We start from the raw sequence: 10844 nt of genomic DNA on the forward strand, positions 1-10844 counted from the left end.
TGAGGATGTGGATAACTAAGGCCTATGCATCTAGACCTCTGTTCTGACACTGAGCTGTCCCCTGCCCAGGAAGTGACCCTTAAACTGGTGCTGGGGTGTAATTCGGTTGGCAGAGTGCTCCCTGAGCATGAACAAGGATCTGAGTTCCATCACCAGTCCGTGTAACCAGGTGTGGAGGCCCAAGCCTGAAACCAAATGTGGGAGGCCAAGCTTATCCTCAGGGACACAGTGGGTGTGAGGCCAGGTTGGGCTGTGAACCCCAAACTAAACTAAAGCAAAATCAGAGGCACCAAACTGAGCCATACGTGTGACTCTGTGGACCCCAGCACTCGGGAGACTGAGCCAGGAGCCAGGAGCATCACCAGTTCAAAGCCAGCCTGGGCTACATAGCAAGTTCTAGGCCAGCCTGAAGGCATCAATGAGACCCTACCTCCATTAATTAATTGAATTAATTGTGACTAGACTGGGAGTACAGTCCAGTGACAACGAGCCCCTCAGCACGAACCAGCCCTGCTTCGTTCCCGACACAAGCAGGGCTGGGAGCCGGGAAAAGAGCACAGGAGAGAATTCCTTGACCAGCACCTGCTGAGGTCCCCGGGAAGGTGCTGCCAGGTAGAGAGGCCGATGGGAGCAGGCCCTCAGGACAGACCAGCCAAGGCTGAAGCAGTGGCCAGGTCAGCGAGTAAAAGCGTGCTACAAGCTAGGGAGCTGTCGGCAGCACTGAGGGACAGGGCTCAGGCTGTCCCTCATGACCAGGATCCTGTTTCCTGGAGCTCAGCTGTCCTCCCTTGCACAATAATTACCCAGCTGGCCTTGCTGATTGTTGCAGCCCCTCATGGTGTGCAACCACACCCTACTCCCGGCTGAATCAGCTCTGCTGAAGCTGCTCGTGGGCCAGAGTGCAGGCTAAGAAGGCTTGAGGCAGGAGGCTTCAGCCCTGCAGCCGAGCCTCCATCCCTGCAGCTCGGACTCCCTGCTGCGGCCTATCGGGGTAGGAGCACCCACACCTTGGATCCCCTTACCTGCTCTCGGTAGGGAAGCCCACTGGTCCCCAGAGTGAACTGTGGTGGAGCTGGGCCTCGGTTTGCCCGAGGGACCTTAGGAAAAAGAGGAGCTATGTCTATGTCTCCTTCCTTCCTTCCTTCCTTCCTTCCTTCCTTCCTTCCTTCCTTCCTTCCTTCCTTCCTTCCTTCCAGAGCTGCAGCAGCTCCAACCCAAGGCTCCTCAGCTATATCCCAACCCCTACAACTTTCTTTATCTCCTTCTTTTCACAGTTTCAGATTTAATCTTCACCTTGTAGTGGCTGACTCACTTCTGACAAATAGAATATGGAGGAAATGAGCAGGTTGCTTGGGCTCAGAGGTGAACAGCATTTGTTGTTGGTCTAGAGGGTCTGAGTTTGGTTCTAGCACCCACACGGCTCACAGCCATCTGTAACTTCAGACCCCAAGTTCCAAGGGACCCGGCACCCTCTGACTTCCCTAGGCATGCACATGTTATACTACACACACGCGGGCAAAATGCTCACATGGATGAAAACTGCAACAGTTACATCTAAAAAGCGTGTTTTAGATGGTCAGAGCGTGGCTCCTAAGTGTGTCAGAGCAGGTGCCCCAGCAGCCACCGTCTCCCTCAGCTTCTGACCTGGACAGCAGCTGGAGTGTAGTGAGGACCCTCAAGTGGCCTTCTGGACCAGCTCTCGAGGAGTGAAATGGCGATCTACCAATAACTAAGCTCCCTCGGAGGCTCCCAGGCCTTGGACTAGCCCATCTGTGCAAAGAGCCCCGGGAAGGCAGTGTGGCAGGAAGCCGCCTCACCGGTCTGACCACACATTGACCCTGACAGGGCTCCTCAGCCCCCACCCAACACCTACCCTCCCTGGTCCGCCCTGACTCCAGGAGCAGATCTACATGGCGGCCTGGGCCAGTGGGCGCCTCCCTGGCGTGGGGCTCCTCACTTGTCCCTGCTGTATTTAGAGCTGCCGTCTCTGTCCCCAGGTATTCGACCCGGGGCAGGAGCAGTGCCTGCCCCTCTTAGTGGTCCCAATGAGGCCTCCCTTACCCATCTCTACCAAATATATCTTCCCTGGGTTGTATCTGCTCCCGTAGTCCCAGCACTCGGGACCTGAGAGGGTCCACAGGAGGCTATCCTAGGCTACACCCAGTGAAGCACACCTGTGATCCCAGCACAGAGGCAGGTGGAGCTCTATGAGTTCAAGGCCAGCCTGGTCTACAGAGTGAGTTCCATGTCTGAACTTACAGTGAGAATCTATCGTTTTAAAAAGAGAGCCTGGAAGGTGGCTCTGGGGTTAAGAACACTGCCAGGTTCAACTCCCAGAATCCTCGTGACCGTCAAGCATCTGCAACTCTGGTTCAGAAGATCCTGTGCCCACGCTGGCCTCCCTGGCATCAGGCACACATGGCATGCATACGTACATGCAAGCCAAACACCCATACAGATAAACAGATCTTTTTGTTTTGTGGGTTTTTGGGGGGTGCACAGTGTCTCACTATGTAACCTGACTAGCCTGTGATCCATTACGTAGACCAGCGTAGCCTAGAACTCACAGAGATCCTCCTGCTTCTGCCTCTCAAATGATGGGATGAAAGGCGTGTGCCGACACAGCTGGATAAATCTTTTTAAATAGGTAGGTAGGTAGGTAGACAGACAGACAGATAAATGGGGGGCAGCTGGCTGGCTCAGGGATGAAGGCAGTCGGTACCACTCCTAACCACCTGAGCTTGGTTCCCAGAACCCACTTAAGAGTGGAAGGAGAGAACGGCTGCGCAGAGCTGCCCCCGACCTCCACACAGGCTGTGCGAAGCACAAGTGCCCCAGGAAGTATAGGCTTAATTTAATTTATAAAGGAATATTCTATCTCTCGGGTGTTTGTGATTTACTTAGAAATTATCATAAACATGAAATCTGAGCATGGGAACCATCTGGGTGCTGAACTGGGGCTAATTAGGACTCTTTGGGGAGCTGGAATGTAGAAGCGAGAGCAGCTGCGAGAGCTGCCTTTGAGGAATCAGAACATTACCTGGTTCTCGCTCTCTCTTTTGGGCTTTTGTATTTTTTAAATAAGCCTGGCTGACTGGAGCCCACTATGTAGAGCAGGCTTACCTCAAGCGTGGGAGGTGCCCACACCCACTCTCCTCGTAAGTGCTGGAACTACAGACCTTTACCAGCACACCCAGCCTCGAACACCAACCTCAGATTTATGGCCCTCCTCCTGCCTCTACCTCTCAGGGGCAGGCATCACACACATGGGCCACTGCGTTGGCTCCTTACAGTCTTCTCAAGTCTCTCTTGGTCACAGAAGCTTGCCCACATTTCTGGGTGCCTGTTGGGTGTGAAGTGGCTCTGTCCTCGCTGACCGTGCTGTGCTAAGCCAGCATTGATCTTCCTCTCACATCATCACATTGCGCCCCCAAAGGAAGCACCATGAGTCACAGAAAGTGAAATAGGCTTGGAATGACTTCTCCGTGGTCACAAAACCCCCCAGTTTTCGGACACAACCTTTAAACAGCCGTTCAGTTGCTATCACTGGCCTCTATTCTGATCAGCGAACCAGACCTGAAGCCTGTAAGAGTAGGAGAAAATCGCGAGGCGCTGTGGTGCACACCTGTGATCCCAGCACAGAGGCAGGTGGAGCTCTATGAGTCCAAGGCCAGCCTGGTCTACAGAGTGAGTTCCATGGCAGCTAGAACTATACAGAGAAACTCTATCTCAAAAACCAAAATAGAAAAGAAGAAGAAAGGGTGGAGAGATGGCTTCGTGGATAAGAGCACTGTCTGCTCTTCCAGAGGTCCTGAGTTCAATTCCCAGCAACCATGTGGTGGGTCACAACCACAATACCCTCTTCTGGCATGCAGGTGTGCATGCAGATAGAGCACTCACATTAAATAAATAAAATCTTAAAGAAGAAAGAAAAGAGGGTGGAAGATGGCTCAGTGGTTAAGAAAATGCGTGTACTGCTTTTGGAGAGGACCCGAGTTAGATTCCTAGCACCCATGGTTTGTGACTCACAACCACCCGTAACACCAACTCCAAAGGATCCAAGAACATCTGAAAACACACACATGCACATATACAAATAATAAAAATAAACCTTACAATAATAAAAGAGTCTGGAGGGACTAGGGAGACGATGGTTTAGCAGTTACAAACACACACTGTAGACTGGCAGTGGTGGCGAACACCTGGAATCCCAGCACTGGGGAGACAGAGGCAGGTGGATCTCTGTGAGTTCGAGGCTGGCCTGGTCTACAGAGTGAGTTCCAGAACAGCCGGGGCTACACAGAGAAACCTGGTCCCCAAAAAACAAAAAGCAAAAAGAAACAAACAAACAAAATAACACTCACTGTTTTTGCAAAAGCCCTGAGCTTAGTTGCAGCACTCATAACTGCCTGACGCCAGCTCCACGGAATCTGGCACACACAAAGACAATACATGTATACACACACTTCAAAATACAAAAATAAATCCTGAAAAAAAAAAAAAAGATGTTGGAAACTAGAATCAGTGCTACACGTGTTTAAACTCAGTATCAAGAGCAGAGGCAGGTGGATGCTGCAAGTTCCAGGCCGCCCAGATCTGCAGAGCAGATTCCAGGCTAACCAGGCCCTCATCAGGAGAAAACCAACAGCCACAACAGAGAGGCAGGAAAATGCAGTCCTAACAAGCCGTTGATTCGGAGCAGTGCTTGTCTCGATGGCCACTCTGCGTACTGCTTTGTGTGTGTGTAGTGTGGGTTTTGCTGCATGTGTGTGGGCAGCACAGGCGTGCGTGCTGTTGGAGGCTGGAAGAGAACTGTGGGAGCTGGGGTCTGACCCCGCCCCTCTTCCAGAGCAGCCGGGACTTTTAGCCCTGGGCCACCTCCAGTCCCCCGGCCTCACACTCTTCCTGTGATGTGTCGGTCTCTCACCGGGATCCGGCCCAGGGAGCGTTAGTCCTTATCATTATTGCACAAACATCCTGAACAAACACACACAAATCTGTGCCATCCCTAAGCTAGACAATCCATGTATGTGGCGGCCTACTTAGGCTACAAAGCCACGTCGCACGTTACTGCCTGAATCCTGCAGACAATTCTGACACATGGTGTTTGTGCGTCCAGATACATGGAGGCGGGGTGGAGGCACGGAAAAGTGCTGGCCGTCGGGACGTCCACTCCGCTCCCATCTTCTGCGGCCATCATGAACGTGTGCTCTGTGTTTGCTGTATTTTAAAACTCTCTCAAAAATTGTTTTCAAAGAAAGAAATGAAGCAAAGACGAAAGATGAGGCCCAGGTCAGAGGATGGAATCAGAACCAGGGCCAGGCTTAGCTGGCGTGGGGCCTGGGCAGGGGTTGCGCTGGCTCGGTGGCCGCCCTTCCACACAGGGCCCTGTGTTTCCTGAGCCAGGCTGCTGGCCAAGAGCAATATCACCAGGCAGCCTCTGCCCTCGATCCCAACAGCGCTACCCACCCCCGTCCTCCAAGGTGGGGGTGGGTGAGGACCCATCTCCCGAGACCCTCCTTCCTCTGCCTGGCACTCCAGGGACAGGTCTGTAAGCGTGTGCCTATGGCTTGGCCGTCATGGGAGCCTCAGCAGAACTGGACCGAAGGGCAGCAAGAGAAGCGTGGCGTGGGGGCCCCACTCGGTGTCCTCTTCCACGGACCTTCAAGTGAGTCCCTGCCTTCTAGGAAATGCTGGGCCTGGAAGCCAGGGCGTGGCTCACAGCTATAATTCAAGTACTTGGGAGAATGGGGGGCTTAAGGCCAGTCTGATCTACCGATCTGCAGGGTGAATTCCAGGACAGCCAGGTCTGTGGAGCCGGCCTCTGTCTCCAAAAAAATAAAAAAAGGTAACAAGAGCAAGGGGAGGAAGCCTGCCTCCGGCTGCCCACCTTCCCCACCGTAATCTTATATCTGCCCAGAGGCGGGCTCTGCTCTGCGGCCTTTCACGGAATTTGAAACAGTTCACAGGGGCAGGGTGCGGTGGTACACACCTTCCAGAGCAAGAGGGAAGGGAAGGGGGGAGGGGAAGGAGAGGAGTAGTAGAAAAGGAAAGAGAAGAGTGCACACAGGAAGCTAAGGGACACAGCAGAAGTGCTGGCCCACCCTTAATTAAGCGCTTGCCGGGAGATGGAGGGAACCAACAGTCCAGTGAGTGTGAGAGTGTGAGTGCAGGAGACCTCTCAGTCAGGAGACCTAGAGAATGTGTCCTCAGGACTGGGGGCAACCTGAGTGCCTGGGGGAGACAGCGGGGTTGTAGGAAGCTCCTAATTAATTAGCTCTGGGCTCAGGGAGCACCCCAGATAAAATCCGTGCTGTGGGGTCCAGCTCCTGTTGTGAGCTCACCAAGGGCCCAAAAACAGTGTTCAATGTGGAGAGTCCACGGAGAAGAGAGAGCCAGGAGCCTCTCTGCAGAGCAGGTCCTGTCCTTCTTCCTGGGCACTCTGGAGGAGCCAGACTGGGGGCTCATAAGAAACTTCCTTTCTTTCCCCACCCCCACCCAGTGTGCATGTGTGTGTGCCTGTGTGTGCGTGGAGGTGGGGTGTCTTGACAGGTTCTCACTCAGTGTTCTGGCTGTACCGCAGTTACTAAATAGCCAAGCGGGGCTCCTCGAGCCCACACTGATCCTCCCTCTCAGCCTCTCAGTGCTGTAATTGCAGGCACCAGCCACCACCTCCTGGTCAGGACAAGCTGCTTTCAAAAACACAGTGGCTGCTGACATTCGGACTTACCTTTGGGAGGAGACAATTCTTTTTGTTGGAGAAAAGGAAGAAAAAAACCAGAAAACAAAATGTTGTCCAGTGCACTAGCATGAGTTCAAGGCTAGACAGGACTACACCTCTCTTTCTCTCTCACTCACACACAATCAGAGAGAGAGAAAGATTACAAACAAACCTTTGGTTACATGGAGAAGCACCACTATCTTTTGGGGAGTGAACAGAGACAGCTCTCCTGGCAACGACACCACAGTCTGGACTGGAAGCAGCCAGGTGGCTTCAGACACACCAGGAACGCACAAGTTCTGGGTTTGATCCCCAGTGTAGAATAACATAAGATTAAAACTGAGGCTGGAGAGTTGGAGCAGCAGGTAAGAGCACTTGTTCATACGGAAGCCCCAGGTTCAAGTCCCAGCACCCACATGGCAGCTCACAGCCATCTGTAACTCCAGTCCCAGGGGACCCAGCATCTTCCTCTGCTTCCAGGGCAGGGCGCACAGTTGGTGAACAGCCATGCACATGGAATAATAAAATCAAACAAGATTAAAGTTAAAACTAGAGCAGGACGGGAGAATTGGCTCAGTGGTTGAGTGTGTACTGCTCTTCCCAGAACCCACCGTGGATGGTTCACGATGACAATAACACACACTCACACACACATCATGCACACACACCCCACACGCTGCACATACATACACAAACACACCCCACGTGTACACACACACACACACACACACACACACATGCACACACACACACACACACACAGAGCACACACACCTTGCAAACAGAAATTTTTGAAGGAAAGGAAGCTGCTGCACACCTCTCCCCGGGGGAGAGCCAGGGGCTGCGCCAACGACCTGAGCTGAGTTTTTCTAAGGAGCAGAGTCCTGGGCTTTGGTGAGACATGGCCACGCTGGCTTCCTGGCGAAGCCACAGTCCACCTGCCTGAGGGAGCGCACACAGGGGAGACACCTGAGCCGGGTGGGGATGAAGCTCTTGAAGACACCTAACGTGTCCGGGCCCTGAGATACAAAGGCTGGGTCCTGCCTCCCGAGAGCTGCTCACACAGACTGTTCAGTCACCGAGTGCGAGGGGTGACAGAAATAATGGTCTAAGTGTTCACAGGTGGCGTGTGAGCTCAGGAGTCCTCCTTTTTGCAAATCTCCACAGGAGAAATGAAGACAGGATGAGGAGGGATAGGACTGAGGCCTGAGGCCTGCTTCTTTCTCCTCCTAACAAAGGGAACCTAGGAATCCACTGGGCTGTCCCACAGTGAACCGAGACCAAAGCATGGATGGAGAGGCTAGCAAGTCAGACTAGGAAGACGGAAACCAGGCGCAAAGGCCCAGGGGTAGGCCTGGCAACAAGACACGTGGAAGGCCTGTGCCTGTGGGCCCGATCCCGGGTCAGGCCAAAACCATCTGCAGGAAAGTTATGAGACGTTATTTGAAGCTCCCAGGCCTGCGGTGACTCCCACCTGCAATTGCAATGCAAGCGTGAGCCAGGCCTGGCCCCATGCGCCTGCTGCAGCCAGGGGTCCTGCGGCAAACCTGCAATCTCAGCAGCCTGAAAGCAGAGGAGGGAAGAGCATTGCAGGGTGGAGGACAAGCTGCCTTTGCAGCAAAACAAGATCCTGCTTTCAAAAGACAGGTACGCCTAACAGTGAAGTTTAAGGGCCTGGGAGATATTCCCTGATTACAGCACCGGCTACTATTTCAGAGGATCTGGTCCAGAAAATTGATCCTCTCCTGCTATCTGCAGGCAGTTAGAAGTACATTTCAGGCAAAACATAATGTAAAATAAAAATTAAAACTTTTTAAACATGAAAATGAAAATTAAAGGGGGGTGCTGGAGAGATGACTCAGAAGTAAGAACACGGGCTGCTTTTCAGAAGGTCCTGGGTTCATTCCCAGCACCCACATGGTGACTCACAAACGTCTATAGTGAGATCTGGCGCCCTCTGCTGGTGTGCAGGTGTGCATGCACACAGAACATTGTCTACACAACAAGTAAAACTTTGGAGGAAAAAAGGGGGGGATGCTGGAGAGATAGCTCAGCAGTTAAGAGCACTGGCTGTGTTTCCAGAGGACCTGGGTTCAATTCCCAGCAGCCACATGACAGCTCACAACCATCTATAACTCCAGTTCCAGGGGATCCAACACCTTCACGCAGACGGACACGCAGGCAAAACAGCAATGCACAGTAAATAATTTTTTTTAATTCCAACATTTGTTTATTACACTAGGATTTGCCCCATGCATGGCAAATGGGTGTGATTCCTGCTCCCTGCTTTTTTTTCATTTTCTTTTCAGACAGGGCCTTATTGTGTTGCCAAGTCAATCGTCCTGCCTTAGCCTTCTGAGTAGCTGGGATTATCAGGCCCAGCCTGATAATGTACTTTATTTTATTTATTTTAAATTATCTTTTATTTTATTATTTTGTTTTGAGTGTTCCAGACAGGGTTTCGCTGTGTAGCCCTAGCTGTCCTGGAACTCACTCTGTAGACCAGGCTGGCCTTGAACTCCCAGAGCTCTGCCTGCCTCTGCGTCCGGAGTGCTGGGATTGAGGGCGTGCGCCACCACCCCGCAGAAAAAGGTGTCAACGGACGAGAAGAGGGCGGTTCTAGGTGATGTCCAGCGATGGCACGGAAGACGAGAGGAGCCTGCCGAGCTGCGGACTGATGGCGAGCGGGGGACGGAGCAGGTGGCACTCACACCTTGGTGGTCGGCCGGAGTCCCTGGAGCTAAGGCCGCGCGCTCGGGGCGCCGAGACTGAGCGGTCCGCAGCTCCCGAGCTCGGCCGCCCGGCTGACGCTCCCGGGGTCTCGACCACGCCTCTCAGGGGAGCGCTGGTCCGGGAGGGGCGGGGCCGGGGCGGGGCGGGGGCGGGGCCGGGCGGGCAGCCCCCCGCCACGCCGCCGTGAGTTGCTTTGGACATTCCTGGCGCTTCGGCGCGGGGCGGAGGAGCTCCGGGCGGCTGAGTGCGCCCGCGCCGCCGGACCGGGAGCCGCGAGCCGGGAGGAGCCAGGTGAGCGCACAGCGAGCCGAGCCTCCGGCCCCGGTGAGCCGCGTCACACGCCGCCCTCCGGGCCGCCGGGGGCAGCGGCGCGGGGCTCGGAGCTGCCCCGTCCGGCTCCGGGACCTTGGCGCCCGCGCGGCGGCGGTGGCTGGGTGGAGGGGGCGGTAAATCAGTAACCCGCAGCGCACACAGGGCCTTTTGTCCCCCTGCGTTCAAAGAGCACCCTGGTCAGCGTTCTGGTTACTTATTGCCCACCGGGGCGGGGGCGACGGGCCGCTGTCTGTGCACCTCCGCTCGGGCACCGCGCTCCCGGGGTGACTAAAGTCGGAGCACGGCAGCCCTCGGGCGGGTGACCCAGAGCTCCGGGGATAAAGATGAGAACACGGGCGCTTGGTAGGCGCAGTCACTCGCCTAGAGGTCCCCGTCCTGGGAGTGCGGGAGGGTGCGGAGCACCGCGCTTTCTGATGACAGCCTCGGGTCCCGGGAGCGATCTTAAGCCGCCAGCCGCGGCCACCTGACTTGCAGCGCGTGGCTGTGAGTTCAGGGCAGTTGGAGTGGGCATAGAACCTTCTGGGACCTGTCCACCCTAGGGCAAGCTGGGCGTGGTAGGAGTCTTTTGAGATGGGCCGAGCCAGCCAAGGATAGGGGACAGGTCAAGGTTCTAAGACCTTGCTAAGCCTGTGGACTGGACGAGAGGAATGAGGGTCACAAAGGTACAGACACGAGAGCAAATTGCTGGATTTTAGAATTCACTGAAGGGACTAAAGGGACAGCAGCGGGACTAACAAGATAAACACTAACGTTTAAAACGAGGCCTAGAAAAGCTGGGCCAGGCGCATGAGCCTTGACAGGTGCTAGCCAGGCTGAGGCAGGAGGCTCGCAGTCTGAAGACCTGCTTGGTTTACAGAGCTTCAGAGCCAGCCTGCCCGGACCACTTTAGTGAGACCTTGTCTCAAAATAATAAAAAAGAAAGAAAGAGAAAAGGCAGCCTGCAGTTAACCCTTGTAAAGTGGGTGACAGGGTGAAAACAAACAGAAACAAACGTACCGGACGGCAGAGGGTGAAGAACAGAGATTGCCAAGATTCCAAGGAAGAAATGAGCATGCCC

The 10844-nt window shown here is 54.3% G+C and overlaps 1 protein-coding gene across 2 annotated transcripts in view; it reads left to right on the plus strand.

Moving 5' to 3' along the window:
• Nucleotides 1-9605: 9605 nt before the first annotated feature.
• Nucleotides 9606-10844, plus strand: part of Fgfr4 (fibroblast growth factor receptor 4) — a 13248-nt gene continuing 12009 nt past the window's right edge. The window contains exon 1 of one of the 2 annotated variants that reach the window (XM_021639133.2): nucleotides 9606-9745. The gene's annotated coding sequence lies outside the window, so the exon portion shown is untranslated. Of the gene's footprint in view, nucleotides 9746-10068 lie in introns of those variants that run through there. The other variant, XM_021639134.2, reaches the window with a different exon arrangement.

The sequence above is a fragment of the Meriones unguiculatus genome, chromosome 19 (assembly GCF_030254825.1).
Source record: "Meriones unguiculatus strain TT.TT164.6M chromosome 19, Bangor_MerUng_6.1, whole genome shotgun sequence".
Taxonomy (NCBI): Eukaryota; Metazoa; Chordata; class Mammalia; order Rodentia; family Muridae; genus Meriones; species Meriones unguiculatus.